Source organism: Bidens hawaiensis, unplaced genomic scaffold (genome assembly GCF_021521415.1).
Source record: "Bidens hawaiensis isolate Kalapana, Puna unplaced genomic scaffold, B.hawaiensis_p1.1 tig00024001_1, whole genome shotgun sequence".
NCBI lineage: Eukaryota > Viridiplantae > Streptophyta > Magnoliopsida > Asterales > Asteraceae > Bidens > Bidens hawaiensis.
This window is the reverse complement of record NW_027493777.1, coordinates 114194-125818: the sequence shown is the minus strand read 5'-3', so window position 1 is coordinate 125818 and position 11625 is coordinate 114194.

Here is an 11625-nt window from a genome sequence, read left to right as displayed (position 1 = left end):
GAGCTGTAATAATAAAGAAGCTGGCGCGCGAGGCGGCTTACGAGCTGTAATATGATGATAATGACTGGCCGACAAGGGCCTCTTCTGCGCAGGATGACTATCCCGGCTTGTCTTCAAAATAATAATGGAGGCACAAACGGCCAGATAATAATAATGATGTCACAGGTGCTTGCGCGGCTCGTGGCCGAACCTTTTAGTATGGCGCGTAGCCATATGGGTTTATGAGTATTCCACCCTTGGCGCGAGGCCTGTGGGTTTATGAGTATTCCACCCTTGGCGCGAGGCCTGTGGGTTTATGAGTATTCCACCCTTGGCGCGAGGCCTGTGGGTCTATGAGTATTCCCAACTTTTAAGTTTGAGCTAAGGCTCATATTTTTGGGCTAAGGCCCTAACGTTTTAGAGTTAAGACTCGTCAACGCGTTTGAGCTTGAAGCTCGCGCATGTATGTTTTACTTCGTTTTATTTTTAGTTTGATGTCAATATAATGTTGTCATATTGCTCAAATTAATGAAAGGAAGTGTGAAACATGTATGTAAAAACATGTATGCGGTGGCGCGAATGCAAACCTCTGTGGCGAAGAGTAATCGCCGGGAGCGCGCATGCGGAATCCGAAGTTGATCCGCGGTGGCGCGCATGATCTAGAGATTTTGAATGCGTGAGCATCTGTGATGTGTGAGCATGCGTGATGCGTGAGCATGCTTGATGTTTGAGCATGCTTGATGCTCGAGCATGCTTGATGTTTGAGCATGCTTGATGCGTGAGCATGCTTGATGCTTGAGCATCGATGCGTGAGCATACTTAGATGTTTGAGCATGCTTGATGTTTGAGCATGCTTGATGCTTGAGCATCGATGCGTGAGGATGCTTGATGCTTGAGCATGCTTGATGCGTGAGCATCGATGCGTGAGCATGCAAATGTTTGAGCATGCTTGATGCTTGAGCATGATTGATGCTTGAGCATCGATGCGTGAGCATACTTGATGCTTGAGCATCGATGCGTGAGCATACTTAGATGTTTGAGCATGCTTGATGCTTGAGCATCGATGCGTGAGGATGCTTGATGCTTGAGCATGCTTGATGCGTGAGCATCGATGCGTGAGCATGCAAATGTTTGAGCATGCTTGATGCTTGAGCATGCTTGAGCATGTGCTATGCGCCATGAGCATAGGTTTTGGCTGTGTTCATGACATCTTGATTTTAAGCCTCGGTCTGTATCTTGTGGGTTGACCTTTCGCGCGCTCGGTGCCTGCGCGCATGTTTGAGCATGCTTGATGTTTGAGCATGCTTGACGCGTGAGCGAACCCAGATCTGATTCAGCACAGATATGAGGGTTTTCCCCAAAATATCGGGTATTTCTTCCTGTGTATTTCCAGATCATTGTTCAGATCCGATAGTATTTCTTCCTGTGTATTTCTTCCAACAGATCTGATAGTATTTCCAGATCTGGAAATATTTTTTAGATCTACGGAAGAACATATCTGAGAGAAGAGATCGTAGATCTGAGATATCGATGAACAGATCTGGAATATTGATGAACAGATCTGAGATATTGATGAACAGATCTGAAATATTGATGAACAGATCTGGAATATTGATCCGTATATCTGAGATCTTGATGAACAGATCTGTAGATCTTGATGAACAGATCCGTAGATCTGATGAACAGATCCGTAGATCTGAGATGCTGATGGACAGATCGGAGGGCCGAAACGAGAAGCGAAGTGTGGTTCATTGCCGTCCCACGGATGGCGCCAATGTCGAATCATGAAATGAATCTTACCTGATCCATGACGATGTTTCCACGGATTTTGAGATGAACGAACCACGACTTGCTTGCTTCTGCTCCGACCGCTGCTGTGATCTGCTGTGACTTTTGGGGGTGTGGAGGTGACCGCTAAGAAATCCGGAGGATCTCTTGTTCACAGACACAAAAATATGGTGGTGACTTTTATTGAGCTATTTGCCAACCCTTGATAAGGAGGTGGAGACCTCCTTATATAGGGAGCCTCATGGCCACCATCATGGTACCCTAATGGGCCTAGCCCAGTTAGGGTTACCTCCACAAAACCCCCTCAGCCAAAAACAAATGTATTAGCCCATATAATAAAATAAGCCCAAAACACAATAAATTAGGGTTCTTAGTACCATACCCCGACATAGACCATAATTTATTGAGTGTGCCGCAAATCTGTGACAAGCAATACACTACAGTATTTACAGATAAAGAGTGTCTGATTTTAAAATCGGGGTATGCTATTCCTGAGGACATGGTTGTCATGCGATCTACTCGATCAAATGATATTTATGTCTTAAGTATGAGTTCTAAAGTATCAACATCGATCGAAAAATGTTTTGTCTCAAAAGCAATCGAGAAAGATTATATTCTATGGCATCGTAGAATGGGTCACATTCATGTTCGTAAGATGAACTATCTAATGACAAATGACCTAGTTGACGGGGTGTCTTTGAAGAACTTTAAGTTATCCGATCATTGTGTTGCTTGCAAAAAGGGCAAACAGAAGAAAAAGTTACATCCCTCTAAGTTATTAAATTCCATTGATACTCCTCTTGAGCGACTTCGTATGGATCTGTTCGGTCCAGTGAATCGTGCGAGTATTTCTGGAGATTGGTATTGCCTGGTAGTTACTGATGATTATTCACGATACTCATGGGTCTTGTTTATGAGTTCAAAAGATCAAACACCGGTTCTTGTTCAAAATTTAATCACTAAGATCGAATCACTATACAAACATAAAGTGAGGAGAATTCGAAGTGAAAATGGTACTGAATTTAAAAATACTGTATTGGATTTCTTTTGTTTACAAAAGGGAATTCATCGTGAATACAGTGCCCCATACGTACCACAACAAAACGGTGTTGCTAAACGAAAGAATAGAACGTTGATTGAAGCTGCTAGAACGATGCTTGCTGATTCAAAGCTTCCTATCCATTTTTGGAATGAGGCGGTGAATACAGCTTGTTATACACTCAATCGAGTTCTAACTGTTAAGAGACTCAACAAAACAAGTTATGAGCTGTTGAATAATCGAAAACCTAACTTAAAATTTTTACTGTTACTTGGTTCACTCGTCAAAAAGAATATGTTTAAATGGTTAAAGGATTGGATTAAGATTGGATTTCAGTTAAGAAAATCGAGAAGGATGGATTTTATGTATGGGATATCTTTATAAAATAATAACCAAGTTTTACTACTTTTCTAATTAGGTGGCTTATTCTTTATTATTTGCAATTTTTATTTATCAAAAATCTTTATTAATAGTAAAATATGTATTAAAAAAATATGTTAAAAACAATCTCTTTATATAATCTATAAAATCTTTTTAAATATTTATTCAAGTATTTTTATGGATGGTAAAGCGATTGTTTTTAAACATACTAACTCGTTGTAAAATTCTAAAATCTTTTCACGGATTCCTTAGAACATGTCATATAAATGTTTTATAAATCATTTTCGGCTTAACGGATGCTACAATGCTTGTTTTGATGTTAACGATTGCGTTTAAACTCATAGCGTGTCAATAAACGAAACATTTTTCGTTTAAATGGTTTTAAACGTACTGGTGCCTAAATATCAATATGTTAGCCAATATTTTGCCACTATAATATATATATAACTCGTATATGACCCCTTAGTATATATACGGGTCATAATCTGTATCAGTCGGTTAATCGTTTAAGCACTACGAATTAACCGATTTATCGTTTACTCGCTACGTAGTGAATATAGTATACCTCGTTTTATCACGAATGTCACAGTTTCCTACTAGTATATGTAAATGAATTGAAATTAGATTCAAATAAGGCGGTTTTTATTCTATGGTTATTATTTTGTTTTAAAATTATTTGGTTCAAATAAGGCGGTTATAGTAATTGAATCAAATAACAAAAAGGCGGTCATGTTTTAGTAAATAAGGCGGTACAAATCAAATATAAAGATAGCTTTTAAGGCGGTCAGTCTATCGCCATATTTGGTTAAAAAGCGTGATATTAGCCCTTTATTTTTGTAGTAGTGCAATTTGATAACAAATTGGATCAATAAACAATAATATGAACACAACTGATATTAGAAACAATTTTTATTATTAACCAAATGTGTTTGTTATGAATTACAATTGACCAGTGAGGGGTATTTATACCCTCAGGTGACTGTTATTTCCGGCAAGGGACGCAACATTTCAAAATAACAGATACGTCGTATCGGTTCTATGTATCATATTTACATTTTACACAAACTATCACCTAATTACAATTATGACACTAAACTATACTAACGGTATTTTCTAACATAGTTAACTAAACATTAATAAACTTAACGGGATCGATATTTAACTAACAGAGAAGACAATTGAGGAAAATTGAATTATTATTGACATTTACATCTTGTGTTAAAATCTATGTTTTAAAATATATATCATTTAAACGTAAAATTCTATAATTGTTATTTAAAATATATATTTAACATAATCGTCTAAGATTATACTCTCAATTCAAATACTTCAGCCCAAACACATATGCATGCATCGGTGTTCCAATTTTCAAATGCAAACTCTATCAGTTTGAGATATTGACTAGTTTACTGATGATAATCATGCAAGCACAAGAGCTTCGGCCTTAGATTTGATGAAAGACGGAACAGTGACATTGAAAAGACATGTTAATATGTATATGTCCAAAACACCATGGCAAGTTAAAAAATCAAATCAACTTATTTGTCTAGAAAAATGACATTGTTGAGGGTGGAGTCTCAAAATTGATCTCTTGTAAGATTAATCTTGAATTATTAGTAAAATTAAAGGTTTATTTTGTTAAGTTACAATTTAGTTATTTGAATTGTATTAGGTTTAGAAAATGTATGTCTTGGAGAGCAAGTTTAGTGAGTCTATAAATATGGTTTAGTTTATTAGTTTTATTGGTGTAAGTTAAGAGAGAGTCAAGGAGTTTCATCTCCATGTACGTTTGATAAGTTCGTGAAGTTCGTTTGGTATGTTCGTTTGATATATGAAAAGAGTCGAGGGTTGTCACCCAAATATCGCGTGTTTGTTTATTTGATAAGTTCGTTTGATTCGATTGTTTGATCCGTCTGGGCCAACAATTGGTATCAGAGCTTAGGCTCATTACATACAAGGTTGTTTGATCGGTTTAGAAGTTTTTTTCCGAAGCCGTGTCGTGTCCGAGAAGTTGAGATCGTTGGCTTGATATTGGTTTGTATTAGTGGTTTTTTTTCTTTTTGTCTTATTCACCATAATTTGTTGCTGGAAATCTTAATTTGATTGAAAGAAGCACAAACCGACATCACAATTAATTTGTTATACGTTTGATGTTTCAATTAATTTGATTGAAAGAAGCACAAACCGACATCACAATTAATTTGTTAAAGTGCCTAGCAAATAATTAATTTGTGGTGGAGGTGTCACATACAACAAACAAATTGTTTCTTGTTCGTGAAGGAGAAGTAAGAAGTTCCCTTTGAATAGTGAAAGGTGTGAGCTAAGACTCACAGGAGTTACGAACAGAAGGTGTCAAATATAATTAAAAAAAACTATCGAAGCAACCAGGGAGAAAATAAAGATAAGAAAGACACTATGGTGAGTGGGGGACTTCCAATATTGACGAAATCAAACTACAAAGTATGGTCGACCAAGATGGAGGGGTTTCTGAAAGAGTATGGTTTTTGGAAAGTTATTGAACCTACAGTCGGTGTAGCTGTAGATGAAAGGAAGATGTACACAGCTTTTGGGGTTCATACGTCAAACCCTACCAGAAGACATCTTAGTACAAGTTGGCATGCTCATGAATGCTAAAGAAGCATGGCGTGTTTAGAAGATTCGATTTTTTGGAATTGATTATGTACGAAAAGAAGAAGATGAAAAAGCAGCTCAAGAAGCCGCTGAGAAAGAAAGATTGGATGAAATCGTTGAGAAGGAAAGGTTGGATGCTATTGTTCAAGAAGAACAAGCACGTAATAATGAAGCTCAGGAAGCTACAGACAATGAAGAAGCTTTGCAAGCTGTTTTGAGAAGTGAAGGAAAAGAAAGGTTGAATGAAGAAAAAGAAAGAATTTCTTCAGAAGAAGAAGAGAAGATGGATAATCTTAAGAAAGGAAGCAAGAAATCTGCTACCGATGATGATGAGAGGAAGGATATTGTATTGAATGAAAGGAATGATGCAGCTAACAGGTCTGCAGATTTAGAAGTGTGTGTGAAAGTCAACAATCGAGCATTTGTTGATGAAAAGTTAGAACCAAATGAAAGGTTGAGAAGAATTGCCAGAATGGAAGGTCCAGTAAGGTCTGATAAAGAATGAATGAATAGCTCATCTGCAAGTTTTGATGAGCAAATAAAGAAAAGAAAAGTGAGAAAGAAGAACGTGGAGAATGAAGTGGTATGGGAGATCAACGTGGATGGTTTGAACGATGAGTGTGAAGAACTCGTGAAACAGGTTTCTTACAAACAACTGAAAAGAAAGGGTAAAGATGAACCAATGATTAAAGTTGAAGAGTTAAGAGTGTTATGCGAGATTCAAGACCTTGGTGGTACAAATTCAAGATTAAGGGGGTGAATGAAAGATTAATCTTGAATTATTAGTAAAGTTAAAGGTTTATTTTGTTAAGTTACAATTTAGTTATTTGAATTGTATTAGGTTTAGGAAAGGTATGTCTTGGAGAGCAAGTTTAGTGAGTCTATAAATAGGGTTTAGTTTATTAGTTTTATTGGTGTGAGTTAAGAGAGAGTCAAGGAGTCTCATCTCCATGTATGTTTGATAAGTTCGTGAAGTTCGTTTGGTATGTTCGTTTAATATATGAAAAGAGTCGAGAGTTGTCACCCCAATATCGCGTGTTTGTTTATTTGATAAGTTCGTTTGATTCGATTGTTTGATCCGTCTGGGCCAACAGATCTTATATCCTAATTACCAAGTGCAACCGAACCCAGTTGAGACAAAACCCGAATTGTGCATAAGCGTCCGGACCCATTTAGCTATGATAAGTTCACAACCCAATAGGCCACCATTGCCATTTTGTCACCGAAGGTGTATGTTTGGGGTTTTTATTTATAGGTAAAATGCATAAATAATGTAAAAAAGATAAGTTTTTTAGTTTCCAAATATTTAAACTATTGTATCACAATTTGAGTAAAATATGCAAAAGATAAATGATGAGTTTAGTGCAATACAATAACAACTTTTGAAAGATCAGCAACTCAAATCCAAAAGTAGCAGTCTAGAACACTTGAACAAATTATACGCGCTCTCCATTCACATAGTTTTAAACTAAAGTAAAGCGGTACTCATCTCACTGGCCATTTGCTGTAATCTCGTGATCGCGTGTGTTGCAGCCGAATTTCTTGCTTCAAGAATACTTGGTTGAATGTCACTCACACCCGAGCATTCAAAATTAGTTCCTTTCACGGTTACATCAGCCACAACCCCACCTACACACAGGAAGTGGTCAGCTTAGAATGTGTATGCACAAAACAATTGACAAAAAATATATTGACATAATCACACTAGAATAAAGCTAAAAGAATTACAACTAAACAGAAGTACCAGAGTTAATCATACGATCTCAAAAACAGTATACATCTGAACCTATGAATAAAAAAGTTTTATGGAATAGCATAGTGCAAGGAAAAGATTGCTTATATGATATCTTACCGTCTGAATGTGAAACGTGATATGTCGGTAACATCCAATTGTTTGATAGGCAAATATCATCCAACTCCTGGACAGAAAAGACTTTGTTACGGTGTTTGATGGAACATAAAATAGTGTCCCCTAAATAACATAACAGCTTAAGGACAAATTCTTCACATGTGAAATAAATACATGTCACTAAGTATTGTCTTTATAAGTGGACATGGCAGTTTAAAAAAAAATAGCTTAAAAGGAATCAAGTCAAACTGATCTAAAGTTTCCCATGGTTTATTTATAATGAAAAATCTCCAAAATAATTTATATACATGAAAGAAAGGTTTTAAGACGTATAAACGATTCCCTAAACCATGCATAAATTAATAAAGTCCACGGCTTACGTGCTAATTCAACGAATGTTAGTTTTTAAGACATATTCCCCACTAATTTTTCAGAAAATATTAATAATTATGAGATAAAATTGTTCTAGGCCGACCTGACCCATTCAATCCTGCTTCAACCCGTCCCAAAAGTTACACATTACCCAACCCGCCCATTTAGAAGACATAACAGTTTAAGAGACTCATGAAAGAATATGCATGTGAAACACTTGCCTTATATGCTTGTCTCAAAGTGAGTTGGGCCTTAGAAATGCTCTTTCCTGACAGTAAAACATGCGGGTTTGTATGTTCTTGAAGTTGCGTGTCACCTTGCTTACAAATCTCATTGCAACAATCAATAACCGCTTCTAGCATTAGGCCCAGACTAACAAGATTGTATATGGCTGGAAATCATTATACCATTCTCATTCAATAATATATATAGAAGTACACCTATAACTACAGGAGATAAACAAGGAGTTTACATATGACTTCTACAACAACCTTGACTAAGATTTAAATTTGAATTTAAATATAATTGACACAATTAACACATGTTAATTATTGACTATTCCTTGTGTCGTGATACGCCCCCGCAAGATGGAGGATCCATCGGAGACTCCAATCTTGGACCGTAGGCGGAGGAACGGAGCTCTTGACAGCGGTTTTGTTAGCACATCCGCGAGTTGATCCGTAGAGTTGATGTGATGAACCTTGAGGGAACCTGCAGCTACCTGCTCTCTTACAAAATGGTAGTCCAAAGCTACATGTTTCATGCGAGAATGATACACGGGATTAGCACATAGGTATGTGGCACCCGTGTTATCACAGTAAAGGCGAGGAGGATCCTTAATCATTAGACCAAGCTCTCTGAGAAGATTTTTGACCCATGACACTTCCGCCGCTGCATTTGCAAGTGCTTTATACTCTGCTTCAGTGGAGGAGCGTGAAACTGACTTTTGACTGGCTGATCTCCATGATATTATATTGGACCCAAGGTACACGATATAAGCTGTGGTGGACCGACCAGCTGTGTAGATTCCTCCCCAGTCGGAGTCTGAAAAAGCGGTTAGTTGGAGGGGTGACTTCCTGCTTAAAAAAACCGTGATAGAGTGTGCCCTTTAAATAACGCAGGAGACGTTTGAGAGCCTGCCAATGTGTTTGTGATGGGGAGTGCATAAATTGTGATAACCGATTGACTGCAAAGGAGATGTCGGGTCGTGTAAAGGCAAGGTATTGTAACGAGCCAACAAGCTTACGATATGGAGTCGGGTCTACCCGTGGGGTGCCATCATCAAGCGCAAGTGTTTGGGAGGAGTTCAACGGTGTAGTAACCACTTTAGCACCATCCATGCGATGAAGTGTAAGAAGGTCAAGAATATGTCGATGTTGTGAGAGAAATAAACCAGTGTTGGTTGGAATTATCTCAACACCAAGAAAGTGACCAGGGAAGCCCAAATCTTTGATGGAAAATCGGTTAGCAAGGCTAGTGACAAAGTGATCGATGAAAAGAGAGTTGTTACCCGTAAGAATTATGTCATCAACGTACACCATGAAGTAACAAATGACCCCCTCACGATTATAAATGAAGAGAGAAGCATCGGCAAGTGATTTTTGAAAACCCGACTCAAGTAAAAAAACTGTTAGAGCCATGTACCAAGCTCGCGGAGCTTGCTTGAGACCATAGAGTGATTTTTTTAGTTTACAAATGTGGTTCGGGTACTGTGGATTAACGTAACCTGGTGGTTGAACCATGTAAACTTCTTCTTGCAATGTGCCATGCAAGAAGGCATTGTTGACATCGAGTTGCCGAAGAGACCAACCCCGGGATAGAGCAATGGTGAGAACAGTTCTGATGGTTACGGGTTTTGTTACGGGACTAAACGTATCAAAATAATCTTTCCCATATTGTTGAAGAAATCCCTTAGCCACTAGTCGGGCTTTGTATTTAGAAACGGAACCATCCGGGTGTCGTTTAATACGAAATACCCATTTACAACCAATCGGGTAATGAGATTTTGATGGAACGAGTTCCCATGTGTGGTTATGAAGCAGGGCATTGTATTCGTCATCCATGGCTTTTCGCCAAAGAGGATCTTTGGAAGCTTGATTATGAGTGGTGGGTTCAAGAGCGCACGGAATGGGATGGAGGGTTGTGTAATTGACAAAAGTAGAGTTGTAGTATTTGGGGTTAGGTTTTCTGTTTCTAGGTGGGAGAGTGGTTGAGTTAGGGGTGTGGGAGGGTGGTGGCGGCAGGTTTGGTGTAGTGGAGTTAGGAGTAGGAGCGGGTGTAGTCGACGAGTTATGTGTATTTGAGTTAGGAGTTTGAGGAGAAAACGGGGAAGGTGGGTTTGAGGTTAGACGAATCAAAGTCGGTAGTTAAAGGTTGGGAAGGTGAGGTAATCGGAACTGTGGATGAGTGGAGTGAGGATGTAGGAGAAGGTGGAGTGGATACTGTTAGGGAGGATGAGGTTGAGATTGGTAAATAATTTTGCATGGGAGCAGGTGGGGTAGTAATGTTGCTAGTTTGCATGGGAATGGAAGGGTTAGTGGATGGTACAACATGCATGGTAGGAGTTAATGTTGTAGATAAAATTCATTTACTGTTGGAAGGGTGTTCGGTATATTAGAGAGGTTTTTTGATGGAAATATATCCTCAATAAACACAACATGTCGAGAGTGGTATAGGCGATGCTTGTTGGGATCAAAGCATTTATAAGCAGATTTGGCCGAGGAATATCCTAGAAAGATGCATGGTTGAGAACGAGGTTGAAGTTTGGATGACGAGTAAGGTCGAAGCCATGGATAGCAAAGACATCCAAACGGTTTAAGTTTCATGTAATTAGGTGTTGTGCCATATAAAGACATAAATGGGCTTTTGGATGCAAGAATAGGAGTCGGTAGACGGTTAATGAGATATGTAGCGGTTTGAAAAGCATGAGACCAATAAGTAAGAGGAAGGCCCGCGTAGTGTATTAATGCAAGGCCGGTCTCAACAATGTGCCGATGACGGCGCTCGGCGATTCCATTTTGTTCGGGTGTATGGGGTGGTGTAGGTAATGCGATATGCCCATGGATTGAAGAAATGGGGAAAGACCTTGGTACTCTCCTCCGTTGTCCGTAAAAATAGAAATAATAGGAGTTTGAAAATATTTTTCAACAAGCAGTTTAAATTGAGGAAAAATTTTTGAAACATCAGATTTATATTTCATAGGAAATAACCAAACATATTTGGAGTAATAATCAACAAACACCACATAATATAAATATCCATCAACCGATTTTTGAACCGGCCCCCATACATCTGAATAGAGAAGTTGTAATGGTTTGGAAACGTTAAATGTGTTTTGACCAAATGGCAACTTGTGACTTTTATTAATAGCACATGATTGACAATGCAAATTGAAATTAGACAAGGAATTAAAACGAAGACCGAGGTCTTTACAAAGACACTTAAAGGTACGTAAACAAGGGTGTCCAAGTTTGTGATGCCATTGGATAGGAGAGGCCGAGACAGTGGAGTTGACTTGAGGACGAGGAGCTAAACGATTGATGTAGTACACATCATTTATGTTCCCCCCCCCACATGAGAGGCGCCC